This window comes from Delphinus delphis, chromosome 18, assembly GCF_949987515.2.
Source record: "Delphinus delphis chromosome 18, mDelDel1.2, whole genome shotgun sequence".
Lineage (NCBI taxonomy): Eukaryota > Metazoa > Chordata > Mammalia > Artiodactyla > Delphinidae > Delphinus > Delphinus delphis.
Genome location: NC_082700.1, coordinates 27,904,409 through 27,923,037, shown reverse-complemented (window position 1 = coordinate 27,923,037; position 18,629 = coordinate 27,904,409).

Genomic DNA, 18,629 nt, shown 5'->3' with positions numbered 1-18,629 from the left:
GCAACTCAAAACTACAATGAGATATCATCTCACACCAGTCAGAATGGCCATCATCAAAAAATCTAGAGACAATAAATGCTGGAGAGGGTGTGGAGAAGGGGGAACACTCTTGCACTGCTGGTGGGAATGTGAATTGGTACAGCCACTATGGAGAACGGTATGGAGGTTCCTTAAAAACTACAAATAGAACTACGATATGACCCAGCAATCCCACTACTGGGCATATACCCTGAGAAAACCATAATTCAAAGAGAGTCATGTATCAAAATGTTCATTGCAGCTCTATTTACAATAGCTCGGAGATGGAAACAAACTAAGTGTCCAACATTGGATGAATGGATGAAGAAAATGTGGCACATATATACAATGGAATATTACTCAGCCACAAAAAGAAACAAAATTGAGATATTTGTAATGAGGTGGATGGACCTAGCATCTGTCATACAGAGTGAAGTAAGTCAGAAAGAGAAAGACAAATACCATATGCTAACACATATATATGGAATTTAAGAAAAAATAAATGTCATGAAGAACTTAGGGGTAAGACAAGAATAAAGACAGAGACCTACTAGAGAATGGATTTGAGGATGTGGGGAGGGGGAAGGGTAATCTGTGACAAAGTGAGAGAGTGGCATGGACATACTTACATTACCAAATGTAAAATAGATAGCTATTGGGAAGCAGCCGCATACCACAGGGAGATCAGCTCGGTACTTTTTGACCACCTAGAGGGGTGGGATAGGGAGGGTGGGAGGGAGGGAGACCAAAGAGGGAAGTGATATGGGAACATATGTATATGTATAACTGATTTACTTTGTTATAAAGCAGAAAGTAACACACCATTGTAAAGCAATTATACTCCAATAAAGATGTAAAACCAAGCCAAACCAAAACAAACAAACAAAAAAATAAACTAATGTAATGAGACAGTTTCTCTGTCACTGGTTTTAATGACTAGAATTGTATTCTTACTATTTTAATTCCACTAGGAGTCAAGTTCTGATCTGTTAGTATTACAAAAGAGAAAAATATTGTGCCAAATCCTACTATAGTATATGAAATCTCTTTTCTCATACAGTTCATCCTGCCAACAAAACACTCTGTCCAATCAATAAACAAATAATTCCAGGAAAATATAGTTGGAAATACACTGAAACATAATTATAGTGTAGAGGACAAAAATAAATCCTTTCACAATTCTTAGAGCTTTCTGTGCTATTTCAATCATAGAATGTACCTGCATATAGCTCACTTAAAATTGTGGCATTTGTGAATTATAGATCTTTTGCACATGTGAAATACTGGTAAAAAATTCACATACTTTACCTTATTTCATTCTTCTTTTAAAAGTTCTTTACAAAAATAATTGGAAGGGGCTGAATTTTCTGTTGCTTTTTTTTTTAATCAATCAGCAAAGACATTACACAACATCTATACTTTAAGAAATGGAGGTGAGAATGCATGGTTTTCTAGGTGTTTTGTGAAACCTTTTGAAGGAATAATGAAACTTCTTGAAAAGATGGTAAGAAACACTTGAAAGTCTTATCTATAATTTATAGCCAAGTAAAGAGTTGATGTATTCCTCTGATTGATGAAGAGCCCATACATTTTAGGGAGGGAGAAACAAGAAGGAAGGAAATATATATTTTTTTAATAAATAACAATATCAGTTTTTCTTATTTAATAAATGACTTTAGTAGGAGATGCTATTAAAAGCCCATTGAGAAGGGTTAGAATAAATGATAGAAATCTACAAAGAACATAAATGAATTGAACTGGACACTATATAAAATTATGAAAATAGTCTAGTACAGAAATATTTTTAGTGGAAAATTTGAATTACATACCAGCGTAAGTGAAACAGGTGGAAAGGGAGCAGGACACAGCATTTAAAAGGACAACATAGTCCAAGGACACGACATAAACTGATTAGAAACAAATAGGTCCAAGATGGCAGATGAGTTGACTTCCACTAGACCTTGAGCCTCAGTATATGCTCATTGTAATACATCAATGAGCTAAATGACACACCCACAGGTGCCATGACAGCTCCAAGGCTGACCATAAACGCCAAAGAGTGGACGGTGGCCCAATTCCTGGAAATCCCCACCCCTTCCCCAAAATAGCTGGAATACCCCTCCCTCTCATTAGCCTATGAAGTTACCCAGCCCATAAAAATTAACCATACCATACCATGTTTTGGTGTTCTCACCTTCTAAGGTGGCCCACATTCCCTCTATGGAGTGTGTTCTCGCAAGGTCTCTTGCCTTCTGAAATGGTCCATACTCTGTCTGTGGAGTGTGCTTCACTCTAAATAAAGCCACTTCTCATCTATCAATTTTTCTCTCACTGAATTCTTTATGCGATGAGACATCAAGAACCTGAGCTTCATTAAGTCCTAAGACCAGGTGTGTGATCTCAATTAAAAGATCATGGGTTCAAGTTGCAATCTGAGTTGCATGGTTTCAGCATGAACATCAGTTCAACAACATAGACATTCAACAGATAAAAATCTAGTACTATTATCCTTCAAATTGATGGATCACCTTATGAAAATTTAATATTTTATATAGGCATTTATTAAAAACCTGTAGCATTCAATTATAATACAGCTGTTATTTAATTTTTCACATTTTTAATACCAAATTCAAGTTAATATTTTTCCTAAGGTTCAATTTTTGCTTATTATGTTGTGATTTAATGTATACCAATTGTTGGAACTCTCAGGATTTATTCCAACTTTATACTGAGATATCAAATTGGAAACATGTTTTTGTAATTTTTAAGTGCTATCTCTTCTTAATTCCTACTTTTGAATTTATGTATATCTTTAATGCTCCTGCATTTCTATTAAAAAATAACTGAAGGATAAATAGCAACCACTGATTTCAATTTCTACCTTTACCTGCATAATAACATCACATTATCAAAGTCATATTTGGATGTTACATCTTATAAAATAATTTTGATAAGTTAATGCTTTTATCTACATTTCCAATAAATTGAAGCAAGCCTAGAGTACTCATTGATCAAGCCAAACATATACCTTGTAAAGGAGTGATGACAAATGTCTTGTGTGATGTTTGTTGCCATGTGCCAACATGAAAAAGTATGTGTGTGTGTTTGTTTAAAAATCTTCATTTAACCATATAAAAATGAACTTGGTGGAATCCTTGCTATGCATGTTTTTAATAGCCAGTATTTCAAGATATATCTGAGATTAAACTTATTTTTCATGCTGTTTCTTCATTCTATCTGAAGAAAATTTAGGATATCTATTTATGTGTATATATGTGTGAAAGTGTGTGTGTGTGGGGGGGTGGTAACTAGACTTTAGAATTTGCTTGAGGACATTAGTTTGAATAAATATTTGTTAAGGGCAAACTACTTCAACTGATACTTGTTTGCATAAGTTGTTCCTTAGGGGTTAGGTGCTTAAAGTCTCCTTCAGGGATATTGCTTTGCATAAGCTGTTTGCATTTAGATTCCCTTTAGGAAATGTTAATTGCTTGAGCTGTCATTAAAGAGTGGAGATTTAGATTCTGTTAAAGTAATACCCTGGAATGTGACTGAGAGGAACTGCTGAGGTGAATTTGAATATATTTAAATCCTGGAGGTTTGCCACAGAATGGATAAGCCAAGAAGTGAACTGTCTTACTGCACCATTAGAAAGTAAGCTCCATGTAAGCAGGCATGGAGGAAACATTATTTAAGGAAAAGTCTACCTTTGCAGCCCATTTTTATTCCCATACTACTCATTAAGCCTTATAATAAAGATAGCACACCTCCTTTGGGAGATAATTTTAAGTTGCTATGTGCCTCAATCGATAGAAACTATTTGTCGCTTCTTCTTAAACAATATCCTGTTGGTCATAATAGTTTCTTACAATTTACTAATACCTGAAATAGTGCACATAAAGTAGGATTCTATTTTCTATATCTATAATATAGTTTTCCCAAATATATTAGTTTAGGAATAGAGGTTATCTATTGATTCACCATAACCTAACACACATTGTTCCACTACACCTGCATCCATCTTTAGCGTTAAAACTTTTAGTTCTTCTATCAAGCATTCTCCACTCTAAAATTAATGCTGAATATTTGTCTATCTAAATATCTATCTAGCTATCCATTAATCACTACAAACATCTGTTGTTAAGTTAATTTTATATGCATTTTACTGTTGATTCTTTCATTCAGTTACCTATTCATTTATTAATTCACTGAGTATTCCTTATGGTCCAGGCATATTCCAAATGTTGAAGTAGTATACAAAGGAAGCAATATCTCTACTCTCATGAGATTAATATTCTAGTAAAAGAAATGAATGATAAACAAGTAAATAAAAATTGAGGTTACCTCAGATAGAAGTTATTACTATGAAGAAAATAAAAATGTATAATGAGTAAGAATACGTGAGTGTAGTTGAGGAGACGGAATAGAAAATTTTAAAAAGGATAAACTAATGAAGCAAAATATAGTTTGTTTTCTGTAAGATTTTGGATCCAATTGGTCTCAACAAATATTTTGGTTATTGGAGTTAAGTGATTCCTCTTGTTGTTATCATAGAGAGACTCCAGAATTGCACGATTCCTATCTGTTGCAAAGAAGTGTCAAGGCAATTATATTGGGACTTGTTACTTATGTTTTATAGTATTGAATCCACTCATTCTTAGATCTTACATATGCACAGATAACAAATATAGTTATTGTCGTGCCTGTTTTTAAAGCATTCTGTAGTTGGCACTCTTATTGCTCTACCTGACACCTTTTATTCTTCCTAATATTTCCCCAATTTTATTGGAGATGTCCAGCCTTCCCTGAAACAGCCTGGATGCTTCAGTGTGAACTGATCAACCATGACCTCAGAGGTTAATTCATCTAAGAGTAATTTCAATTCCATTACACATGACTCATTCTAGACATTCTAGGCACTTAAAGCATACAGGTCACAGGTATTCTTGATATTGATCTTGAAGGGATAAGCCTGTAGAGACTGCTGGCAGTCAGACAAAATCCATTATTTCCTTTCTTCCTAGGCACATGGCTAAATTACCTTTCCTAGGTTCTCTTATAGTTGTGTTCATATGGTTAAACTTTTGCCAGTGACACAGGTGCAGAAGGGATAGGTGTAATTCTATTCTTTTTAAAATGTTACTCTTTGAAAAGTGTTTCAGATAATCCCAATAAGCAGCCAGTTTGGGAACTATATCTTGAAGCCTAAAACATTTAACTTAACCTATACAATTTCTTTTGTCAGTTTTTTGTTTCCTTCATATGTCAATTTATATTTTCAATAATCTACTATCTTTTGTTTCAGGTTTATTGAAGTGTAATTGACAAAGTTCTAATATATTTAAAGTATACAACATGATGATTTGATATATGTATACATTATGAATGGATTCCCCCATTGAGTTAATTAACACATACATCACCTCACATATTTATTTCTTCTTCTTCCTTTTTTTTTTTTTTTTTGGTGAGAATATCTAAGTTGTACTGTTGTAGCAAATTTCAATTATATAATACAGTGTTATCAACTATAGTCATCTTGTTATACATTAGACTCTCAAACCTTATTCATCTTATAGCTGAATGTTTATATCTTTTTACTATCTCTCCCTATTTCCCCCACCCTCTCAATAATCTAATATCTAATGTTATTGTAATTTACCTAATATTAATACATCAGAATATTTTTTAAACCTATGAAGAACATTATAAGAGTAAAGGAAGAATATATATTTTAGTTATTGATTTTCTAAGCTTTTATATTTTAAAATTTTTGTATTAAAATATTTTGATCATTGAATCTGATATTTGGGGAGTGTCTCAGTCCCCAATATATGATAATATATTTTTCCATAATACTTTAGTTGATCTTTCATTAAACATCAATATATGAGTTATGATAACAGTAGGAAAGAGTGATAAATTGCTCCTCCAAGTTTGTTTTCTCTTTCTTTCTTAGTGTTAGAACCTCTGATATTTACATAGACACATTCTGGATGGTCACCCAGAATAATGACACCATTTCACAGTTTCCTTGACATTATGACTACATTTTTGCCAATGGAATTTACATAGGAGTGTGGTATGCAATATCTTGCTAAAAAAGAAAAGCATAAGCTTTTTCTCCAGATTTTTTTTCCTGCTTGCTGTAACATGTTCAAGATGCCTGAAACCTGAGCAGCCACCTTGAACCATAAAATCAATGCCATGTGTTAAGGAGGGCAAAACAACAATATCGAAGGAATGTTTGTCTCTGATGATTGTAGAAGTGCTCTCTAGCTCTACACTTGCTTCTTATGAAATTGGATTCATATCAGGTGTAAGCAACAATTAATTGAGGTTTCCTTAATTTTGCAGCCAAACATGGCTTCTGTGTAGCATACCTCTAAGCACATCATTCGACTGATGGAGAGAAGATATTGAGGTCTATGGAGATTTCATCCCCAGTTTAATAGTGTAGTGACATTTATATGAACTCCAGTGTGAAGATGTTCCTTTGAGTTTTTCATTGTAGAGACCCTATTGCCAAACCAAATGTTAAAGCAATTAAATTATTATAATCAGTTTTTACCTCATTATGTGGAGACATAATTGGACATTAAACAAGATTTGTTAGACTCTAAGAACCCATCAATCCTATAAAATTTTAGTGATTGAATTCCATGATAAAAATGACTTTGAAACTCTCTACATTATGCTCTGTATTTCACTGTCATTACTGACCTGTAACTCTTATTAAGATACAATTTGCTCTTCTTCAGCTGCCCTAGGACCTAGAACAGCCATTAGTGAAGACTTCAGCACTGATATCCATCCCTGGTATTGATCTGCTGTTGGCAGGTTCACTTTACTAACAGAACACATCATTGGGGGTTTGTGTTATGTTCATCATAAGAAAAAGCACCAATGGTCTGCACACCTATTGCTTTGACAGAAACTCTTTTCCAGTATATCAAATGACATGAGTGTCAAAGATATTTTGATGACTGTGTTTTCTACTCCACTGATATGGCTGTTAGTAAAGTAAAATAATTTTTTAAAAAATAAAAATAAGCTAAACCTTCCCCAGAATCCCATGAATATAAAATCATCCAACCTGTTTACTGAGAAAATTGAGAGATTATTCAATTACACATTCATTTCCCAGTCTCTATTTGTAATTTCTGTTCACTAGTGATTTTAATTCCATGCAATCACTGTTATTGTGAAATGATATTTCAATAATGTGACCTTTGCTGTTTTCTTTTTATGCAGACACATTTTTAACAAAGATTAGATAGAAAAGAAGCTGTAATAATCACCAATTTATATTGATGCAAAAATGCACCAATATTTTGCTTCTTTAGAATATAAAATAAATGTTTGGAAACTGATATCTTCAAAACTTTTCTTCCCAAACTTTCTTCAGTTTTCAATCACTGGAATTAGAAAGAAAAAAAATTGGCATTCATTCAGTTTTGACTTCACAGAAAGATTTTTCTCGTAGCCTACAATTTCTCTGCACTTTTGTGAATGAAACATTATGGACATTATTCCCAAAATAGGTTAGAGAAGTTAATAACTCTACAAAAAGAAAACTTTATGTTAATAAGGTGCCTATTATTTTCCAAGCTCTGAAATTTAGCACTTTCTACTATTTATGTGAATTATCTCTCAAAAAATACTATGTAGTACATATTTTTATTATCATCACTGGTTAGGTAAAGAGAATCACAGCTTAAAGTAAATACACAGAAGCCTGAGGTCATATTTTTCATAAAGTTATAATGTTGAGATTTGAATCCAGACTGTTTAACTCTAGGTCCTTCTTATAAACCACTGCACAAAGAATCAGGAGCTACTTGGAAACTCAGCAGAAAGGTTAGTAGAAAAATTATTATTATTTTTTAATCTAGTTAAACAGCTTAGTCATTTTGTTAGCTATGCAAGTAATGTGTATGTTTTATAAAATACATTACCATAGATAACTAATTAATATATCTATCAGCATTTAGCAAAATATGGACCCAGGGAAAAATCTGGCCTCTTGCTTGTTTTTATAAATAATATTTTAGTGGAACACTGACACATTCATTAATTTAAGTATTGTCTGTGGCCATGTTTTTACCACAAGGACAGAATTTAATAGTTGTAGCAGAGACCACATGGAATGCAAAGTCTAAAATATTTGCTATCTGCTTTATGGAAAATGTTTGCAAACATCTGATATAGATTATTATCTTTCATATCATATAAGACTTCAAAAAAGCTATTTAGCTTCTATTATAAGTTGTAAAACTAAAGACATCTTTCTAAATTATCAACAAACGAAAAAATTTGAATGATCATATTAAAGGAGTAAATTGTCTTTCTTATCTTCCTGTAGAAAGTGATGTTACAAATTTTTGTCATATTAAGAGATGAAAGGAGATGTAGTCAGGTTGTAAGAAATATATTATGCAGATACACCCAGAAGTTTGTCTTTAAAATATTATGTTATCTTTCAGGATTTATGTTTATTTGTATGCTTTCCCCACCCAGACTGAACTCCATGAGAGCAGGCTTTGTGTTCTTATTTACCACTTTACATACATCTCCCAATTTTTAGGTGAGTCCTTGGCACAAAATAGATGTTAATGAAAGTTGCTGATAAACAAATGTGTTTATTTAATTGTATAATTATCCACTATATTCTTATGTAGAATAAATAAAAATAATTAATTATCCATGAAAGATTAGACACTATTAATCTACCTACATAATCCAAAAGAATGAAGAAATTAAGAAAAGTAAACTCTAGTACTATATACAATTGTAGCTATATAAAGTTAGGAAGAAGAGAAAACAGAAAAGAAATCCCTGTCAAGAGAGTTGTTTGAAGTAATATATTAAACAAAGATAAATATAAGGGCAAAGCATAACAGACACAGGAAAAACAGAATCAGATGAAGGAAGCCATTGAAGAATAAGAAATTTCACTTGAAATTCAAGAAGGAAGTCATATCTTTATTTTCCATATAAATGTAAAGATTGAACAGTAGCTCACAGAGCTATCTCAGATAATTAATAGTAGCATCTTTGTAAAAACAAAAATTGTTTTTCTCAAATAATCACAAACAATCAGGGGCATAGTAAAGAATCTTCTGTAATGCCACACCTCACTGAACAAACACATTTGAAATATACATGTGTATATGCACACATGCAAAGAGAGGTAAATTATTTCAGAAATTAGGACTTGTTTTATTAGACCCTAGATTCAGATTAATAGTATATATAAATTTGATTTTAAAGAAAGGTCAGGGAAATGTGAGCATAAAACTGCCTCAATTTTCTACTTTGCTTTGACTATGAGAGAATCTCTTTCATAGTTCAGACTATTTATAAGTTATTGATTTTGGAATGATTCAAAAAGAAAAATGAGTTTGCTCCAGCTGTTACCAGGCCACTCATCCAAAACTTAACTAAAATGAGTTAAAATTTAACTAATCATAAACAAGATGAAAAGACAACCCTCAGAATGGGAGAAAATATTTGCAAATGAAACAACTGAGAAGGGATTATTCTCCAAAATATACCAACAGTTCATGCAGCTCAATAACAAAAAACAAACAAACTAATCAAAAAATGTGCAGAAGATCTTAAGTAGACATTTTTCCAAAGAAGACATACAGATGGCCAACAAACACATGAAAAGATGCTCAACATCATTAATTATTAGAAAAATACATATCAAAACTACAACGAGGTTTCACCTAACACTGGTCAGAATAGCCATCATCAAAAAATCTACAAACAATAAATACTGGAGAGGATGCAGAGAAAAGGGAAACCTCTTGCACTGTTGGTGGGGATGTAAATTGATACAGCCACTATGGAGAATAGTATGGAGGTTCCTTAAAAACCTAAAAATAGAATTACCATATGATCCAGCAATCCCACTACTGGGCATATACCCAGAGAAAACCATAATTCAAAAAAACACATGCACCCCAATGTTCATGACAGCACTTTTTATAATAGCCAGGTCATGGAAGCAACCTAAATGCCCATCGACAGACAAATGGATAAAGAAGTTGTGGTACATATATACAATGGAATATTACTCAGCCATAAAAAGGAACAAAATTGGGTCATTTGTAGAGACATGGATGGACCTAGAGACTGTTATACAGAGTGAAGTAAGTCAGAAAGAGAAAAACAAAAATCGTATATTAATGCATATATGTGGAATCTAGAAAAATGGTGTAGATAAACTTATTTGCAAAGCAGAAATAAAGACATAGACATAGAGAACAAACGTATGGATGCCAAGGGGGGAAAGTGGGGGTGGAATGGATTGGGAGATTGGGATTGACATACATACACTACATTGTATAAAATAGATAAGTAATGAGAACATATTGTATAGCACAGGTAACTCTACTCAGTGCTCTGTGGGACCTAAATGGGAAGGAAATCCAAGAAAGACGGGGTATATATATATACGTGTGGCTGACTCACTTTGTTGTACATCAGGAACTAACACAACATTGTAAAGCAACTATACTCTAAAAAAAACAAAAACAAAAAAAAAAAGCGAATCAGATCCTAGTCAATTGTGAAGAGGTTAGAAAATCTGAGGAAGGATTTAAAGGGTAACTTTTTCCTTAAAGAAATGAAAAAAGTAAGAGAGATATTTTTTTAAAAAAACATGTATTTTATTTCTTTGTTTTAAACCTAGATCGCCAAAGACAAACTCTTCCAGTGCATGACTAATGACATCCTAATTTTCAAATAAAATGCAGCCATTTGTGTGAGGAGCCAGTGAAAATCTCAGGGTGATTAGAGTCTGTTATAAATTGTTCTCTATGTTTATTTGATACTAGATTTTCTGGTACTGAAACATTTCCTATTGAACTCTTGAATTTTGTCTCATGAAGGTATCAACATTCTGCATTTCATATATATATATATATATATATATATATATATATATATATATATATATATGACATATACATATTTCCCCCACATATAACATGGATTGATCTTATATATAAGCAATATGACCCTCTACAATTTTAATGCTTGATTCAGACTTTAATACTTATACATATTTTGTCTGAAAGGTTGAAAGAATTATTACAGTTGACATAGCTTTTAGACCAGAAAAAACATTAAGGTGAAATATTCAAACTTACATAGACCTTGTTTTATGCACAAAACATTCCCAGATTCTATTTCAGAAACACGTTTTGTTCTCTTCCTTATATAATGCTAATATTTTCAGTTACAATTTTAAAACCGTACCAACTACATTATAGAAAAGGGCAGGTTCTCTAGTGTTTGATGAATCATAGAGAAGTACTAGGATTTCTGATACCAGTACATTTCACTGGGCCTTTGGGGACATCTTGATGTGGTTAAGAATGAGTTGCTTCTCCTTGAGCCTCTGCTTTGAAGGCATTGTTGATGAATGCTTTGGGGTTGGACTAACTGAAGTTATAGTCCAGGTTATACCACTGAATAAGTTGGGTTTACATTGCCTAAAACTTTTAAACCTCACATTCCTCACCTATTGAGTGTGAGTGCCAGATGAAATAAAATTTACAAAGCTCAATCCATTTGTGACACCATTAAGCAATAAGTAAAATGTTATTTATTATTATTTAGACCTGGTCTGTTATCATGCTAACTCTAAAGTCAATTTAAAATATCACGCAATAAACCAGTTTCTAATTAAACTTCACTCTTCTCCATGGGATTAACTAACTCCAAGGAAGTCTGAGTAGTACTTTCAGATTATTAACGTAATTATAGATTTATGAGTTAGTACACTAAAAAGGTGTAATTCAGCACTGTGTTCCTTGACTTTCTGAAGGCAGGAATAATAATTTCTTCATTTTTTTTTTTTTTAGAATTGTATGCAATGACACATTTTAGGTTCTCAATATACATTTGAATGCTGGGAAAATAAATGGAAACATGTTTAAATAAACGATCTCCAAATTTTAGTTTTACTGAAACTAGGCACAAACAAACATTGTATTTTCTAATGGGGGGCTCTAGAGTCAGAAAGCCAGGGGTCAAGTCCAAGTTTTTCTACTTACTAGTTCTGTAACTGGCTGAGTGATCCACTGCTGTATTCAGCAACTTTTTCTTCTTCAATAAATGACCTCAAAATCTCAACAGCTCAAAATCACAAATCCCAGTTCTACAGGTGGGCTATGTCTATGGCTCTTCTCAGCTAGGTTCAACTGTGCCTGATTCCACACCTTCATTACGTGCAGGTCTGTTTTATACACATTTCTTTCTGGAACTCATACTGAGTGCAGGAGTTCAAGAGGATTAAGGAAATACAGGTGATGCTGTTTAAAGCCTCTGCTCAGAACTGGCACACTATAACTCCTTCCCACATACTGCTGGGTAAAAGAATCACACAGTCCAGCTCAAAGTCAATGGTTGTAGATATATACTTCACTTCTCCATTGGGGGGCATTAAAAAGCCCCAAGTCAAAGCACGAGGGTATATATTCATACAATAAGGAAGGGGAAGAATGATCCAATCTCCAGCACTATGTTGGTGTATTTTTCCCTCTGATTATGTTAATAAAGTCACTGAATTAATAGGATTATTGTGAGAATTAAGTAAGATAATAGACTTAAAGTGTATAACACAGTGACTGGCAGAAATCAAATGTAATATTAATAATTCCTATTAATATTATCTTATTGTTCCATGACCTCAGTATACCATGTTCTTTCCTATTTAGCTCACATAATTACTGTACAGTTTCTAAACTTTGGTGTTTGTGGTATGCAGTATCCAAGATGACCTCCATGATTCCTGCCTTCTGATAGTCATGGCCTTGTGTATGTATACATGTTAAGAGGAGAAATGATGTAGAATATATAGACAACTTTTCACCACCTGATAAAAGGAGGTGATATAGAATTTCCTGGTAATATAACAAAATAAAATATACATTCACTTAATCTTTACCAACTCCATTTATACCTTTTTTTTAACATAAACACTGTCAGGAGGAAATGTTATTTAATATATCTGATAGGCATATGCTATATTAATATATTTATTGTATGATGTTCCATAGCCACATCTATTTTGCATATTTAGAAATGCCAATAATTCTAAATCCCAAGAGCTTTTAATAAGAAAGATGAATAATAATAAAATATATACATAAACAAGTGTCTCTGTCCATTCACACTGAGCGAATTCCCCTCCATTTCACAATTATATTTTGTGAGCATTTTCTATGATTGTTAGATTTTCAGTGTTTAACAGGACCTTAGAATTCATATGCTCCAAACTCTCAGACAGATGATGACCTAACTACTTACTGTCTGAATATTGAAACATCCAGAGCTGGGGACATTATCAGAAATGATTGGTTCCTGTAGTGAGGCCCTGTTTAAGATTTCACTAAGCTAAACCTAACAGTTTATTAACATTAAAGTCTTCCTCACAATCTTGTACTCCATTGTCAGGCTTTTCTGTTTGTCCTTCTCCCTCTGGAATGAATTCTTTCCTCAAATGGTGTATAATGATCCTGCTGTGCTCTGATGAGTAAAGATTCTTTTGTATAATTCTTGGTTTAGGTTTTTGGGGAAACTTTGTTTTCTTATTCTTCACCAAAATTTTGAGAGAGCAAAAATAATATCTCTTATAGTTTCACTTTCCCTAGAGAACTACTGTTTAATACTTTTATTTTCAGTGTACTCTAATGGTTACATTCATTCCCATTAACAGTACAGTGACAATTCTTTCTGAATACCCTTCTGAAGAGAGGAAAGGAGTGGATCTTCCCTTGATTTACCATGGCCTCCTCCATACGTTCTACATGCATTTGGGCTTTGTTGCATCTGTAAAAAAAATTACCTCTGAGATGAAGAATAAACTTTATGCAGATTATCCAACTTCCAATAGAGTGGGGCAAAGGGGGAAGGAGAGAGAAGCTATATTCATGAAGAAGTTTTGAACATTAACCCTCAAAATAAAGCATACACAATTCTTTTTTTTTTTTTGAGTCAATCTAATTTGACATCTGAGTCACCATTCTGCAGAACTGATGAAAAGTGGGATATAAATGTCTTCTTTAAGTTTCTATTAGAAATGTCTTCTTTAAGTTTCTATTTTCCAACTCCACCCTCCCATGCTGTATCTTGCTCCACGAAAAATACTTTATGTCAAGAATATGGGAGAGCATACATACACCTGTGCATATGTGCCAGTGAGGTTTTCTTTGTTGCTCTCCAGGTGGTGCTTCTTCCATGCATGCTAAAGCCATAGAAAACTTTTGTATGCTTGCTTCTATTCCCATATGCCTTGACTTATCATCTTGCATCTTTCTTCTTTACTAGGTCTGTTCCCCTTCTGGAAACACACATTTCACCCTCTTCCACCAAGCCTGAGGGTATCTCTTTTAGCAAGTGGAGAAAGCCTTGTACTTAATCTTTCCTCAAGAATTTAACCTTATACTTTCTCCTTCTTACCTACCCTACAAAAATTCTATCTTACTCTTCAACTTTTGATAATGAAAGTCAGAAAACCTTAAAGACTACTTTTATTTTCCAGTTGGACACCTTTCACCCAGCCAGTTGGATGTCAAAAGATTCCTTACTTAAATTGTGGGATTGAAGTGTAGCAGGTTAGGAGAAATGGAAACTTCAGTACAAAATTGATTAAATATATATATTTCAAAGTAATATCCAGCATACTCGCTTTCCAAAGAATCTAACATTCCTTTTCTTTTGAGTTCTTTATTTAAATTTCCTTTCAAACATCTTGCCTTCTGATGTACACCTCCTACTCCCCCATCTCAGTGTCCCTTGAATACCTCTGCATTAAATAGTTTGCCTCATGAAGTTATTTCATTCATTGACCCTCTCTTGTACATGGTGTTTCTTTTGCTTAGTTTATATCTCAAGCTTCATTAATGTAATCACTTATTTGAAAATATTCTCAACATCTTTGTCTGTTCTTCCATTGGATTCAACTGGAAATCCTAATATTTATTGAACTGAATTATCATTTGGCAGCCACTTAAATTCTCTTTCTCATTACCACCCTCAGATGATTATATTGCCTCAATTTTTCACCATCAGATTATAAAATAATCTAATCTCACTCATTTGCTCCCATTCTCTTTTATTAAAATGGATCAAGTGTCTTTCTTCTTATTAAAAATCAGTTCCTTTATTCATCCCTTTATATCTTCTATTATATCTCTGCATCTTTCCCTAAATTGACAATCTCTGCTGGAGCATACATCTCAGCATGCAAACACGATATCACTACTGAATAAGTAAGTAAATATATGTAATGCATAAATTAATAAACCCTCTTTTGAACCCACCTTCCCTTCCACATGTAGCCCTATATCATTTCTGATTCACAATTAGAGCTTCTGGAAGAATTTCTTACCCTTATTTCTCCACTTTTTCATCTTTCTGTTACTCTTCAATTTTTGCAGTCAGACTTTCGTCATGGTCATGAGTGTTCCTCCAAATGTGTTCTCATTTAAATCACAAATTTCTCACACTTCCAAATGTAAAGGTCAAAAGTATTCAAATTTGATAAACTTTTCTCAAGACCTCTTAGCCCCTTCCCCTCTGTATTTTTATTCTTGGAACTTAACACTTTCGTACATGCCATATGTTTTATATATTTCATATTTGTCTTGTGTCTTGTCAGTCTCCCTTCTCCAGAATATTGTCTCAATAAATGCAGAAATGTTTAATCACTTTAGTCACTGCTGCTTCTCTGGTGCCAGAAGAATCTCTAGCATAGAATAGAATTTAGGTTCATTATACTCTATGGCATGATTGAATAAAGGCACACTACTCTACTCTGTCTTTAAATAACCAGCTTCTTAGATTTATTGACTACTATTGAAATAGTGTTCTCCCTCTTGACTTTAAAAATAATACTCCATTCAATTTCCTAACTCACAGATTAACTTTCCAGTGTCCTTTGCTGAGTTTTTGCCCTTCTATTCTATTTCAAGGTTTAAGACTATAACCTGGGTACAATTTCTTTCTATATGTTTTATCCCTTAGTAACATTATTTGTATCTATAACAGTTGACTAAATGCTGATGCTTTTAAGTTAATATTCCCATCCCAGACACTTCCTTAATTTTACAAACTCCTGTATCTGTCTGCTTACCTGTTGATTCTACTTGGATGCTTTCTAGGAACCTGAAATTTAGCATGACCATGCTAGAAATTTTGATTTACTTCGTTCTAATCTATTCTTCACCCAGCATTTCCCATCAGAGTAAATGATATCACCATTCACCTAGTGGCAAAAACTAGAACTCTTGGAGTCCTCTGTGATTAATCATATATGTTCTGATCTACCTGATCCATCGTCAGAGACACATAGTGTGATATATGATTATAAGCTTAAATGTTAAGCTACTTCTTCTACAACAAAAGTATTTCAAATGTGTTCACTCCTCTCTATCTTAACTGTCATTTTGCTAGCCCAAGCTACACCACTCTATCACTGTTCGTTTTTCCTATTCCTTCCTCACTCCTTCTTCATAAAGGCTAATTTAAAACATAAATATGAAGATCAATTATGTGATCTCCACAATTAAATAACTTGACACCAAACTCAAAAAAACATAAAATTCTTTATGAAAGTTTGCAGGATATTCCTTGATCTGGTCTGTGCACTCTTACTCAACTTCCATCTTGTGCTCACTTTACTACAAGGGCTTCAGGTACACTGTTTTCCCAGCAGTTCCTAGAAGAGAGAAAATTTGGGGGGGAGTATTGGGGGCTTTAGTGAACTTGAACTTGTCTTTCTATATGCCTATAACTTTCTTTCTTTTACTCTTTATGTAGTTGTCTCTTCATTCCACAAACCCCAGAGTAAATATATCCTCTTTGAAAATCCTCCCCTGGCAAAGCTATTAAAAAATAGGCTTCCCATTATTTGTTCTATGCAATAGTATTCTTACTTCCTAGCACATCAGAAACTAAATTTGTAATTGATTTTCTTAATTGCCTGCAGCTAAATATAATGCCAACTCCATTTTGGCCTGACCATGCTTTTCCTGTGCGTAGTGGAATCTCCAGCACCTAAACTTATACTTGGCATAAATCAGGGATCACTAACTAGTTGTTAATGAAATAATAAAAATGTTTCTTATAATAATTTCTTTTAATAATAGTCTTACAATAATAATTATTTAGAAACTATTTAATAGCTTCTGCCCAGGTAATTTATATTTATGAAATATTTAACAGTCCTGGAGAGTAAACCTGTTTAACCATGTTTTACATAATTGAGTAAGTCTCAGGAAGATTCACCACACCATAAGCATTCAGGAAGAAAATGGTCCAGGCATTGTAAGCCATTCAAAGACTTATGGTATGGTGTATGATTACAAGCTTAAATTTCAAACCTTCATCTCCTCAACAGTCAATATTTTTAAAAGAAATTTTGCCCTTTATTCGACTTCACATCTTTATTCTTTCTTTTTCATATTGACACTAAAGCAAGTACTTTTATGCCTTGATATTCCTTGATATGTGAAAATTGTTATAAATATTTTAAAATATTAAATTAGGACTTTGAAAACTATTCCATGGCAAAATCTTACATACTGCTTATATCAAAGTACTGCTATAATTTGATTATTCAGCATGTTGGATGAAACCGAAATGGTAATCAAATGTTCTGGTTAAATTAAAGTTTATTCAGGTTGCTGTAAATAGTTCTGCTCTCCACTGTTCTAAAGGCTTTAATATAAAAGAAGCTACTCAGAAAAATACAAATCAAATTTTTTGTGTATTCTTAAGGCTTTTGAAACATACATTTCTCCCACTCCTTGACATACATCAATACACAACGAAAGGTCATTAGAGTCTAGATATCCAATAGCTCTACCTAAAAATAATTTGTTTTCTCTTCTCTGATAATCTTCCCATTCAGTGCCAGATGTTATAGTGAAGACCTGTATTGTGGTATACTACACAACAGTTTCTATAGAATCTGAGACATCACGAGATGAAGGGATCCCAGGATATTTGTTTATCTCTACACCCAGTGAAGGATCTACCTCTTCAATAAACCTTGCAAATAACTATTCAATTTCTACTTGAAATCTGCAGTGTGGACATATTTTACAATTGAAAGACTTGTAACGGTAGTTTTAATTTGTTTAGCCTTACATTTTGCTAGATAGCATACTAGATAAGTTATCATATACATTGTATTAATTAATTTTCATAACATTTCAAGAAGATAAATATGATTACTATATTTTGCATATTAAGACATTCATTTCCCAATATCTTCTTTTATTTTCTAGGTTGAAACTTAGAATTCATGTTTCGTGCACAGTTTTTTCAAAATACAGTTAAGTAAATCAAAATATTCTAGTAAAATGCATATAATAAATGTTTCCTAGATACAAAATAATGAGATGATGATCAATTATGTTATTGGAGAATACAGATATCTCACTGATATTATTGACGTGTTTTCTGATTTTACTAATTAAATCTAGAGAAAAACTTAGAAGATACTGAGGTTGTCTGCTATAAGATTGAGGGACAGAAAGTTTCTGTTTTTTCTCCCTCTCTTAACAGTCCATATGTAAAAGAATACA